The sequence below is a fragment of the Bos indicus genome, chromosome X (assembly GCF_029378745.1).
Source record: "Bos indicus isolate NIAB-ARS_2022 breed Sahiwal x Tharparkar chromosome X, NIAB-ARS_B.indTharparkar_mat_pri_1.0, whole genome shotgun sequence".
Classification (NCBI taxonomy): domain Eukaryota; kingdom Metazoa; phylum Chordata; class Mammalia; order Artiodactyla; family Bovidae; genus Bos; species Bos indicus.
Window position 1 is genome coordinate 13,956,180 of NC_091789.1, and position 11,976 is coordinate 13,968,155.

The window sequence follows — 11,976 nt, forward strand, 5'->3', positions numbered from 1 at the left end:
TTCTTACCAAATTGATCTATATATTGAAATCAATAAAATGAAATCCCTATAAAAAGTCCAGGACTTCTCTGGTGGTCTAGTGGTTAAGACTCAATGCTTCTACTGCAGGGGGCATGGGGGTGGGTTCAAATCCCTGGTTGGGGAACTAAGATCCTGTATGCCACTGCTGCTGCTGCTGCTGCTGCTGCTAAGTCACTCCAGTCGTGTCCACTAGGCGTGGCCAAAACAAAACCCCCCAAAAAAGCCCACCAGCCTTTTTTATTTTTTTGGAAATTAATAAGCTTACCCTGAAATGTATATGAAAATGCAAAGGATCCAGTATAGCCAAAACAATGGTGAAAAAGAGTCAATGGGAGAATTTTCATTTCCATATTTCAAAAACTTACTATAAAGTCACAGCTATTGACAGTATGATAATAACATAAAGATAGAAATATAGATCAATGGAACAGAATGAAGTCCATAAATGAACCCTTATATAATGGTCAATATATTTCTGACCAAGGTGCCAAAGCAATTCAGTGTGGAAATGACAGTTTTTTCAACAAATAGAGCTAGGACAACTAGAGATTCACAAGCAAGAAGATAATTTTAGGCCCTTATCTACACCATACATTTAAAAACTGAAGTCAAAATGGGTGAGCTAAAATAAAAGCTATAGTCATAAAACTTTTTATTGAGGTATAGTTGATAAATAATATCATATGTTTCAGGTGTACATCACATTGATTTATAATTTTAAAGGTTATATTCCATTTATAGTTATGAAATATTGACTATATTCTCTGTGTTGTACAATATATTCTTGTAGCTTATTTATTTTATACATGGTAGCTTCTACCTCTTAATCCCCTACCCCTATCTTGCCCCACACTTCTTCCTCCACTGGTAACCATTAGTTTAATTTCCATATCTATGAGTCTGTTTCTGTTTTGTTATATTCACTAGTTTGTTTTATATATATTTTTAGATTTCACATATAAGTAATGTTATGGAGTATTTGTCTTTCTTTGTCTGATTTATTTCATTTAGCATAATACCTTCCAAATCCATTCATGTTGTTGGATATAGGAGAATTTTATTCTTTTTTTTTGGCTGAGTAGTATTCCAGTGTGTGTGTGTGTCACATCTTCTTTATCTATTCATGTTTTGATGGACACTGAGGTTGCTTCCATATTTGGCAATTATAAATAATGCTGCTGTTAATATTGGGGTTCATGTATCATTTCAAATTAGTGGTTTTGTTTTTTTCAGATATATACCCAACAGTGCAACTGCTGGATCACATGGCAGTTCTATTTTTAGTTTTTTGAGAAATCTTCATACTGCTTTCCACAGTTGCCGCACCAATTTACATTCATACCAACGGTGTATGGGGTTCCTCTTTCTCTACAGCCTCGCCAACGTTTGTTACTTGTGGTCTTTTTGATGATCACCATTCTGACAGATGCGAGATGATATCTCTTTGTGGTTTTGATTTGCATTCCTCTGATGATTAGTGATATTCAACATATTTTCATGTGCCTGTTGGCCATCTATATGTCTTCTTTAGAAAAATGCCTATTCAGTTCTTTTCCCTATTTTTATATCAGGTTGTCTGGGTTTTTTCTTTTTTTTCTTTCTTTTTTTAAAATGTATTTATTTTAATTGGAGGCTAATTACTTTACAATATTGTAGTGGGTTTTGCCATACATTGACATGAATCAGCCATGGGTGTACATGTGTTCCCCATCCTGAACCCCCTCCCACCTCCCTCCCCATCCCATCCCTCAGGGTCATCCCAGTGCACCAGCCCTGAGCACCCTGTCTCATGCATCGAACCTGGACTGGCGATCTGTTTCACATATGATAATATACATGTTTCAATGCTTTTCTCTCAAATCATTCCACCCTCACCTTCTCCCATAGAGTCCAAAAGACTGTTCTATACATCTGTGTCTCTTTTGTTGTCTCAAATATAGGGTCATTGTTACCATCTTTCTAAATTCCATTTTTGTGCATTAGTATAGTATTTTGGTGTTTCTCTGACTTACTTCACTCTGTATAACAGGCTCCAGATTCATCCACCTCATTAGAACTGATTCAAATGTATTCTTTTTAATGGCTGAGTAAGTGGTCATGTATGGATGCGAGAGTTGGACTGTGAAGAAAGATGAGCGCCGAAGAATTGATGCTTTTGAACTGTGGTGTTGGAGAAGACTCTTGAGAGTCCCTTGGACTGCAAGGAGATCCAACCAGTCCATTCTAAAGGAGATCAGCCCTGGGATTTCTTTGGAAGGAATGACGCTAAAGCTGAAACTCCAGTACTTGGGCCACCTCATGCGAAGAGTTGACTCATTGGAAAAGACTCTGATGCTGGGAGGGATTGGGGGCAGGAGGAGAAGGGGATGACAGAGGATGAGATGGCTGGATGGCATCACCGACTCGATGGACGTGAGTTTGAGTGAACTCCAGGAGTTGGTGATGAACAGGGAGGCCTGGCGTGCTGCAATTCATGGGATCGCAAAGAGTCGGATGCGACTGAGTGACTGAACTGAACTGAACTGAACTGAATATTCCACTGTGTATATGTACCACAGCTTTCTTATCCATTCATCTGCCAATGGACATCTAGGTTGCTTCCATGTTCTGGCTCTTATAAACAGTGCTGCGATGAACACTGGGGTACATGTGTCTCTTTCAATTCTGGTTTCCTTGGTGTGTATGCCCAGCAGTGGGATTGCTGGGTCATATGGCAGTTCTGTTTCCAGTTTTTTAAGGAATCTCCACATTGTTCTCCATAGTGGCTGTACTAGTTTGCATTCCCACCAGCAGTGTAAGAGGGTTCCCTTTTCTCCACACCCTCTCCAGCATTTATTGTTTGTGGACTTTTGGATAGCAGCCATTCTGGCCGGCATAAGATGGTACCTCATTGTGGTTTTGATTTGCATTTCTCTGATGAGTGATGTTGAGCATTTTTTCATGTGTTTGTTAGCCATCTGTATGTCTTCTTTGGAGAAATGTCTGTTTGTTTGGAGAAATGTCTTTGGCCCATTTTTTGATTGGGTCTTTTATTTTTCTGGAATTGAGCTGCAGGAGTTGTTTGTATATTTTTGAGATTAATTCTTTGTCAGTTGCTTTGTTTGCTATTATTCTCCCATTCTGAAGGCTGTCTTTTCACCTTGCTTATAGTTTCCTTTATTGTTGTTATGATTTCTCCATTTTCATTTCTAATTTTGTTGATTTGATTCTTCTCCCTTTGTTTCTTGATAAGTCTGGCAATGGTTTGTCAATTTTATTTATCTTCTCAAAGAACCAGCTTTTGGCTTTGTTGATTTTTGCTATGGTCTCTTTTGTTTCTTTTGCATTTATTTCTGCCCTAATTTTTAAGATTTCTTTCCTTCTACTAGCCCTGAGGTTCTTCATTTCTTCCTTTTCTAGTTGCTTTAAGTGTAGAGTTAGGTTATTTATTTGACTTTTTTCTTGTTTCTGAGGTAAGCCTGTATTGCTATGAATCTTTCCCTTAGCACTGTTTTTACAGTGTCCCATAGGTTTTGGGTCGTTGTGTTTTCATTTTCATTAGTTTCTATGCATATTTTTATTTCTTTCTTGATTTCTGGGTTTTTGCTATTGAATTGTATGAGCTGTAAAACTATAACACTTTTAGAAATAAACATAGGAAAAATTCTTTGTGACCTTGGGATTTATTTCCTGTGGCTGTATGACTGAGGGTCATATCAATTTGACCTATTGACCAATTTAACCAAACTGATGTTTATCACTCCAACCAACACAGCAGAATACATATATATTTCAAATGCATGTTAAACACTTACCAATATATACCATATTTGGGGCCAAGCAGATTCTTTATTGACTGAGCCACAGGGATGGCCATCATTAGTCATTAGGGAAATGCAAATCAAAACTACATTGAGATACTGCTACTGCTACTTCACACTCGCCAGAACAACTATAATCAAAAAACAATAAAGTTTTGACAAGGTTGTGGGAAATCTGGAAGCCTCATACATTGTAGAATTGTGCAGTCACATTGTAAAACTGGTTGGCAGTTCATTACTGTATGACCTAGAATCTTATTCCTAGGTATATACCCAAGAGAAACGACAATAGAAGTCCATACAAAAACCTGTACACAAATGTTCACCATGTATATAATGTAAAAAATAATGCCATCTTGATACATCATAATAGTCAAAAGTGGAAGTAATCCAAGTATCCATCAACTGATGAATACTAGATAAGTAACATAGGGTAGGTACATCTATACAATGGAACATTATTCTGAAAGTAAAAAGGAATGAGGTACTGAGACATGCTGTAACATGGATGAGCCCTGAAAATTATTCTAAGTGAAAGAACCCAGTCACAAAAATACCATATATTGTATGGCTCCATTCATATGAAGTGTCAAATAGAGAAATCTATAGAGACAAAAAATAGGTTAAGTGAATGCCTGCAGCTGGGAGGGTCTGGGGCAGGAGTCCAGAATGTGTGTTTTTCCCACACCATCATGCAATTTTCCAATTATCAGTAGATACTGACAGTAGTAGTAGTGTTAGTAGCTCAGTTGTGTCCAACCCTTTGTGACCCCATGGACTGTAGCCTGCCAGGCTCCTCTGTCCATGGGATCCTCCAGGCAAGAATACTGGAGTGGATTGCCATCCCCTTCTCAGAGGATCTTCCCGACCCTGCAACTGAACTTGGGTCTTCTGTGTTGCAAGCAGATTCTTTACCATTTGAGCTACAGGGAAGACCTGGAAACCGACAGGGTGTCCTACAAATTTAACTCAATTCTGACACTATCTACCTTAAGAAACTGTCAGATCCCACAAGTTAAGGGCTCAGTCCCACAAGACTGTTCTCACCCCACTTCAGATACCCATCACAAATCCAGATTGTTACTTGTGCTTCTGATCACTGACTATAAGTTGAAGGTTCCCACAACCCCCTCCTCAGGTTCAATTCATTTGCTTGAGGGACTCACAGAACTAAGAAAATCAGTTTATTTACTAGATTACTGGTTTATTGTAAAAAGGATGTAACTCTGGAATGGACAGATTGGAAGAGATGCTAAGTGCCAGGTATGTGGAAAGATGCATGGAGCTTCCATGCTCTCAGACACACCTATCTCCCCACATCAACCCAGAAGTTCTCTAAAACCTGACCTTTCAGGGTTTTATGGAGACTTCATTACATAGATATAACTGATTAAATCATTGACTCTTAGTGATCGAACTCCATCTTCCAGCCCCCATCCCTTCCCCAGAGGTCAGGGAGTGGGGCTGAAAGTTCCAACTCCTTAACCATGGTTGATTTCTTGGAAACCAGCCCCCACCTTTAGGTTACTTAGGGGCTCTCCAAAAGTGGTGGCTCAGATGGTAAAGAATCTGCCTGCAACACAAGAGACCTGGGTTTGATTCCTGGCTTAGGACAATCACTTGGAGAAGGGAATTGCTACACACTCCAGTATGCTTCTCTAGAGAATTCCATGGACAGAGGAGCCTGGCAGGCTACAGTCCAAGGGGTTGCAAAAGTGTTAGACACGACTAAGCAACTAACACACTTCCAAAAGTCACCTCACTAACATTAACTCAGATATGGTTGAAAGGGGCTCCTTATGAATGGCAAAAGGCATTCCTATTGCTCAGAAAATTCCAGGGAGGTTGGGAGCTTTGTGCCAGGATCCAGGGACAAAGATCAAATATATTTCCGATTATACAAGGGGATGATGGCTAAAGGGTACAAGGTCTGTTTTGGGAGGTGATGACATTGTTCTAAAATGTATTGTGATGGTGACTGCTCAACTGTGTAATTATACTAAAAATCATTGAATTATACATTTAAAAAACAACAAAAAGAAATGAATTACTGATATACAGAATAATCTGAATAAATCTCCAGTGAAAGAATATAAATCTAAGAAGTTGCATCCTATATAATTCTATTTATATAACATGGGGTCGCAAAGAGTCAGACACAACTGAGTGACTGAACTGAACTTAACCGAACATCCTTGAAATGACAAAATTATAGCAATGGGGAGCAGACTAGTGATTGATAGGAGTTAAGGAGGAGTCAGGGGTGGGAGGAAAGCTGGTATACTGTATAAAAGCAACATAACTGATACTTGTGGTGATGGAAGTTTTCAGCACCTTGACTATCTCAATATCATTATCCTGGTTGTAACACTGTATTCGAGTTTTGCAAGATATAACCATTGGGATAAACTGGGTAAAGGATACACTGAATCTTTGTATTACTTCTTGCAACTGTATGGGAATCTATAGTTATCTTAAAATTCAAAGTTTAATACAAAAAATATAAAATGGCATAAGGGATATAAAAGCACTGTCTTAGTTCATTCAGCCTGCAAAACAAAAGATCACAGACAAGGTGGCTTATTAAGAACTGAAACCTATTTCTGGCCATTCTGGAAGCTGGTAGCCCAAGATCAAGGTGCCATCATGGTTAGGTGAGAGCCCTCTTCCTGGTTCAGGGCCAGCGCCTTATCACTATGTCCGCACATTGTGGAGTAGGGCAAGGGACCTCCCTGGGGTGTCTTTTATAAGGGTACTAATCCCATTCATAAGGGCTCTACCCTCATGACCTAATCACCTCCCAAAGGCCCCACCTCCAAGTACCATCATATTGGGGATTAGGATTTCAACATATGAATTTGAGGGGACACAAGCATTCAGACCATAGCAAGCACTCTGTAAATTCTAAAGTTAAAAATTATTATCATTATTATTATTATATATCTTTTACAAGAATAAATAACATGGACTAGCATGACTTTTTTCATTCACTAATTCAAAAACACTTATTGAGCCCACTATATTCAAGGAATAGGTTAGATACTGTAGGACACACAACATCATGAATTTATGGTAAAATCACAACTGTTGCCATGTTGCAGTTTTCGAGTGAGCCTGGGTCTTTTTTTATGAAATGTCAACCAGTTGAAATATAAACAAACTTGTGTGTGGGGGTGGTATATTTTTATTTTACTGATAATCACTAATAGTTCTAATCAAGATCAAGTGTTCTTGAGAGTTCTCTGGCGGTCTAGAGGTTGGAATTCGGCACTTTCACTGCTATGGCCTGGATTCAGTCTCTGGTCAGGGAACTGAGATCCTATCCTGTGAGCCATGTGGTGCAGCCCTGCTGCTGCTAAGTCACTTCAGTCGTGTCTGACTCTGTGCGACCCCGTAGACGGCAGCCCACCAGGCTCCCTGTCCCTGGGATTCTCCAGGCAAGAACACTGGAGTGGGTTGCCATTTCCTTCTCCAATGCATGAAAGTCAAAAGTGAAAGGGAAGTCACTCAGTCGTGTCCGACTCTTAGCGACCTCATGGACTACAGCCTACCAGGCCCCTCCGACCATGGGATTTTCCAGGCAGGAGTACTGGAGTGGGGTGCCATTGCCTTCTCCAACGCATGAAAGTGAAAAGGGAAAGTGAAGTCACTCAGTTGTGTCCGACTCCTAGCGACCCCATGGACTGCAGCCCACCAGGCCCCTCCATCCATGGGATTTTCCAGGCAAGAGTACTGGAGTGGGGTGCCATTGCCTTCTGCAATGCATGAAAGTGAAAAGGGAAAGTGAAGTCCCTCAGTTGTGTCCGACTCTTGGCGACCCCATGGACTGCAGCCCACCAGGCCCCTCCATCCATGGGATTTTCCAGGCAAGAGTACTGGAGTGGGGTGCCATTGCCTTCTCCGGTGGTGCAGCCCACCACCCCCAAAAAAAGATCAAGAGTTCTTGACTAATTATCTTTCACAACCCTTCTACCTAGCTACACACTTGATTTCTCCACTTAGATATCTTGCTCTCAAACCTCAAAAGTACTAAACTGAACTTTTGGTCTCACTCACCAAATCTGTCTCTCCATCACTAGTCTTCTGCATCTTAATAATCTACTGTGCTTGTTCAATCCAGTAAGGTAGGCATAATCTTCCTCTTTCCTTCACCTCCCACATGTCTCTGGTGAACCCACCAATGACTCCATCTCCACAGTTACCATGATATTCCAAACCATCATCCTCTCTCCCTATACTACACCATAGCTTCCTGACAGGTCTCTCTGCTTCTACTGGTGCCCCATTTATCCATTCTCCACACCCCAGCTAAAGTGATGTTATCAAAATATAAATTATGTCACTCTCCTACATAACCCCTTTATTTGTGACCAATTTTATGTAGAGTAACATCCAAATTGTACCATAGCCTACAATACCTGGACCCTGCCTACCTCTCCATCTGCTGTTATATTTACCTTTTTTTTTTATCACCACCATTTAGTCACACACTGGCCTTTCAGTTGCTAGAATATATAACAAGCTCTTCCCAATCCAGAGGTCCTGGGTATACACTGCTTCCTTTGCCCAAACACTCATCCTCAGGTTCCCCCAGGGCTGGCCCCCTCTCCTCCTTTAGGTCTCAGCTGTGCCATAATTTCACATAAGCGGGAAATGGTGCAGCAATCTGGTTAGAGCTACGAAAGAGGAGTACCTAGGGGACTTGTCTCAAAGCTGCATTTGCATAGCAAACACACTGTCTTTACTTAGATTAAGTATAAATCAATAAAAAATGTCAATGTTTTCTTAAAATGCTTTTATTCATACTTTATGTAAGATTAAGAGAGCATCATCTGCCCATAAAAATATAATTTGAATTGCTTTGGGGGAATGAGCAAGCAGTTCCAACTAGTTGAAGAAGTAGACAGGACTAAAGAGTTTTTTCATTTTATCTTGAAAGGGATGAGGGTCTATTTGCATTGTTAAGTAGGGGCATGACATGGTCCAACTTATGTGACTAGATGAGGAGAGACTAACAACTGAAAAGCCAGTAAAACATAATTGTGCTGTACTGGGCTTAGTCACTCAGTCGTGTCCAGCTCTTTGTGACCCCATGGACTGTAGCCCGCCAGGCTCCTCTATCCATGGAGATTCTCCAGGCAAGAATACTGGAGTGGGTTGCCATGCCCTCTTCCAGGGCATCTTCCCAACCCAGGGATCGAACCCAGGTCTCTGGCATTGCAGGAGGTTTCATTACCATCTGAGCCACCAAAAAAATAATTATTAGAGTTAATATTTATCATGCATTTTAATGTGACAGGTACTATTCTAAGGGCTTGCCATTTATTCCAGTGCTTTATGTATATTAATTCACTTAGTCCTCACAACTATCCAATGTATTATTAGAATTCTCACTTTAAAGATGAGGAAACAAAGGCTTAGAGAGATAACTTACTCAAGAATTACAAAACTAGCAAGCAGCAGAGATAAGATTCAAACACAGAGTCTAGTTCAAAACCCATGCTCTTCATCAGTATGATTTAAGCTCCCCTTTTCTACAATAGATTACAGCAATACCACAGGCTTGACATTGCAAGGGTCTGACACAATGGCAATGTCTAGATTTCCAATGGCAGAAAGGTGAGGTGCATGAGAGAGATTTAGGAAGCAGAACTGGCAATGAGAGGGAATCACTGTAATCATCAGGGAGAGAAGAATGTAAAGTGACTCAGATTTCTGACTTGCCTAACTAGACAGTTGATGGTGCCAGTCATAGAGATGGGAAATACAAAATTCTGATGGAAAAGAAAGAAATCACCACATACTTCACAGTTGATGTGCCTGAGGAACAAAAATAATTGCCAGATTGCAATCTAAGGTACTAGTCTGGAGTTCAAAAGAGAGATCTGGGCTAGAAATGTAGATTTTTGGAGTCCTGATACAAGTGCTGATACAAGTCCTCATATGAAGCATCACTATGAACAAAGCTAGTGGAGGTGATGGAATTCCAGTTGAGCTATTTCAAATCCTGAAAGATGATGTTGTTAAAGTGCTATACTCAATATGCCAGCAAATTTGGAAAACTCAGCAGTGGCCACAGGACTGGAAAAGGTCAGTTTTCATTCCAATCCCAAAGAAAAACAATGCCAAAGAAAGTTCAAACTACCACACAATTGCACTCATCTCACACACTAGCAAAGTAATGCTCAAAATTCTCCAAGCTAGGCTTCAACAGTATGTGAACTGAGAACTTACAGATGTTCAAGCTGGATTTAGAAAAGGCAGAGGAATCAGAGATCAAATTGCCAACATCTTCTGGATCATAGAAAAAGCAAGAGAATTCCAGAAAAACATCTTCTTCTGTTTCATTGACTACACGAAAGCCTTTGACTGTGTGGATCACAACAAACTGTGGAAAATACTTAAAGAGATGGGAATACCAGACCACCTTACCTGCCTCCTGAGGTGCAGGAGATCAAGAAGCAACAGTTAGAACTGGACATGGAACAGTGGACTAGTTCCAAATTGGGAAAGGAGTATGTCAAGGCTGTATATTGTCATCTTGCTTATTTAACCTAAATGCAGAGTACATCATGTGAAATGCTGGACTGGATGAAGCACAAGCTGGAATCAAGATTGCAGGGAGAAATATCAATAATCTCAGACATGTAGATGATAACCACCATTATGGCAGAAAACAAAGAGCAACTAAAGAGCCTCTTGATGAAAGTGAAAGAGGAAAGTGAAAAAGCCAGTTTAAAACTCAACATTCAAAAAATTAAGATCATGGCATCCAGTCCCATCACTTCATGGCAAATAGATGGGAAACAATGGAAACAGTTACAGACTTTATTTTCTTGGGCTCCAAAATCACTGCAGATGGTGGCTACAGCCATAAAATTAAAAGATGCTTGCTCCTTGGAAGAAGTGAAAGTCACAGTCGTGTCCAACTCTGCGACACCATGGACTACGAATTCTCCAGGCCAGAACACTGGAGTGGGTAGTCTTTCCATCTTCCAGGTACATGGAAGAAATGCTATGACAAACCTAGACAGCATATTAAAAAGCAGAAACATTACTTTACCGACAAAGGTCCATCTAGTCAAAGCTATTGTTTTTCCCAGTAGTCATGTACGGATATGAGAGTTGGACCATAAAGAAAGCTGCGTACCAAAGAACTTCTGCTTTTGAATTGTGGTGCTGGAGAAGACTCTTCAGAGTCCCTTGGACAGCAAGGAGATCAAACCAGTCAATCCTAAAGGAAATCAGTCCTGAACATTCACTGAAGCACTGATGCTGAAGCTGAAACTCCAATACTTTGACCACCTGATGTAAAGAAGGAACTCACTGGAAAAAGACCCTGATGCTGGGAAAGATTGAAGGCAGGAAGAGAAAGGGACAACAGAGGATGAGATGGTTGGATGGCATCACCGACCTGATGGACATGACTTTGAGCAAGCTCTGGGAGTTGGTGATGGACAGGGAAGCCTGTCCTGCTGCAGTCCATGGGGTCACAAAGAGTCAGACAGGACAGAGGGACTGAACTGATACAAGTGTTAAAGGCTTAAGAGCACATGGTATAAACAAAGAGCACCGAGTACAGAACCTAAGGAACATCATCATTTAGGGAGTTCGTACATAAACGGTATCCAGCAGAGAAGACGTTGGGAAATGGTCATAAAGCTAAGATACCAGGAGAGTGGAGTCACGGGAGCCCAGGATGGAGTTGCAACCATGACAAAATTGTCTTTAACCCCAGTAGAAAGTAGGTTGTATAAGGCCATGGAACATGTTTGTTTTATTCACCAGTGTATCGCCAGTGCCAAGGGGCCTGGCATACAGTAGTTACTCAAAAACATTCCCTGAATATCCCTAAGAACACAAACCAACAGTATCTAATACCACAGACTTCTGGGAAGACAAAGACCGAGAAGTGTCCCTTTTATTTAGTAACAAGATGATCTTGTCCAGAATAGTTTCAGCGGAACGGTGGGGGTGAAAACAAAATGGGAGTGGCTTCGAAAAATAAGTGTCTTTTTCCGTGTATTACTTTTCTACTTTTAATTAAAGAAAAATTCTTAAAGGTTGACGGGAGAGGAGGAAGTTGCAGTCACAGACACAGCCCATTCTTGAATGAAACTTTGTTATGTAGGAAGTAGGAACCCAGAGCTGCAAT